Genomic DNA, 2,141 nt, shown 5'->3' on the forward strand with positions numbered 1-2,141 from the left:
GGAAGGCCCTTCTGTTAGGTGGGTTTGTCAATATCCAGCTCTTCTGAAAAAAAAAAGGGAAAAAAAAAAGTCTGAACAAAATCCCTCACTCTGTAATTTCTTTCTACCTTTTTATTTGAGGGGTAAAATACAGTTGGTTTCTCAGTGAGAATCGTGTGGAAGGAAGGAAAGAAAGAAAAAAGGAAGGAAGGAAAGAAAAAAGGAAGGAAAGAAAGAAAAAAGGAAGGAAAGAAAGAAAAAAGGAAGGAAAGAAAAAAGGAAGGAAAGAAAAAAAGGAAGGAAAGAAAAAAAGGAAGGAAAGAAAAAAAGGAAGGAAGGAAGGAAGGGTCACTAATCCCAGAAAGCTGGACTAGGTCAGCATTACCAGCAGAAGACACACAGTCCCAAGTCTGTAGCCTCAAGTGCACCTGAAGGCTCAAGCTGGCTGTGCTACCATGTACCAGCCTCTCCCTCTAACAAAAAGAAATGAAATAACTGCAATTCAGGAGGGCAAGGAGTTCAGGAAGACTCTAATCTCATGAACTCGCTGATGGAGGGGATGAGGTGAGAAGAGCTTGTTCTTTGCTGAGAAATAATAGAAGGTTTGTCGTAAGCAAACTTCATAAAACTCGTAAAAGTGTCTGGGCGTTCCTGCTGTGTTTCTGCTGACGTGGCTGTTTGATGGACTTTTGGGTGACCTCAGATTTTAGGAGCCTGAAGATCTTTTATTTGCAGAAATGAGACTCATATTTGAAGTGCAAGAACATCCAGAAGTGGGCTGGTGAACTGCAAGGCTCCTTTATGTTTAAAAACAGGAGAATTTTTTTGTTGCTTTTCACATACCTCTTTATTAGTAAGTGAACGCTGTTTAAAAAGAAAAGATCTAGAGAAAAGAAGACAGACCTGCCATTTTTACAGTGCAATTTTACAACTTCTAAAGAAGTTTCACATTTAGTCTGTCATCACTTCCAGCATCCAAAATGGAAATGTCTTAAAATGTACAGATTCTGAATCATTAGAACAGTATGAAACTGTCTTGCAGATGTTGGAACAAACACCAAGAGGGGCAACTACACTGATATATTTCAGTTAAAAACTAGGTGGGGTGAATCCACACCTCCACGTCTTGTGTGCTCTGTCTTCCAGCAATGGGTGGGACTGACTTTTGCGTGTTGTTCGACTGTATGTGCTGGAAACACGGAGACGGTTGAGAGGCGTGGTTGTTTTGTTACAGATGCACGTCAGCGGAGAGGACAACTCGCTCGAGGGAATGAGAAGTGGAGCATGTTGTGCTTCGGGGAGGTCCCCGTGCTTGGAAAGGTCCTTGTGCTTTGGGGAGATCCACATGTTTCCCCGGAGTTGTGGTTTACATGGATCAGAGAACCCAGGAGAAGCGTGATCTAATGTGGAGACCACAGCTCTGCAGTTCCTGAGCTGTGTTTTCAGCACTGCTCTTCAGGGAGCGTGTGGTCTCTCCTCACAGTTTTTATTGGTTATATTGGGTTTAAAATGTGTGTTCACTGTTGTCCTCCATTGATGAAATTTTCCACCCAGTGCCAAAGGACCTGTCCTCATTCTGATTCAGTTCTGCCCTAATTTTGACCCAGTTTTGTCCTTGGCGTCACAAGCGATGTTCACCAGCTTGCACGCAGGTTGTAGATAACTGACTAGCCTATAGCCCTTCGTTAGCTAATTATTGCTCATTAATCATTCACAGTCAGTTTACACACTCGTCCTGTTTTCCTGCTTTTAGTGTGTTTGCATAAGAAAATGTGATTTTTTTGAATGTTTCTTATGAACTTATGTCAGGAAATGGATGTGAAAGAGCAGTGGTGTCATTTCAGAGTGAAACCCTCACTTGCCACAGGGCTTTGAGCACAATAATATTCAAAACATCTGAGAAAATACTGTTGATAGTCCCACGAGCTTCTTCCTGTCCTCAAGCTGTTTCATGTCGTGACTCTGGACAAGAGGAACTTAAAAAAAATACACGACTTAAAAATGGTCTTGATGTGAACGGTTATCGTGTTACACAGCGTATGTGTGAGCAAAGCAGAGAGCTGCTGTGAACGGGCTGTCACAGTCATGTCATAGTCATGTCATATTCATGTCATGTTCATGTCATGTTCATTGAGAAGCTGAACATGAGCCGGCAACGTGTG

The sequence above is a fragment of the Antrostomus carolinensis genome, unplaced genomic scaffold, assembly GCF_000700745.2.
Source record: "Antrostomus carolinensis isolate BGI_N321 unplaced genomic scaffold, ASM70074v2 scaffold41888, whole genome shotgun sequence".
Lineage (NCBI taxonomy): Eukaryota > Metazoa > Chordata > Aves > Caprimulgiformes > Caprimulgidae > Antrostomus > Antrostomus carolinensis.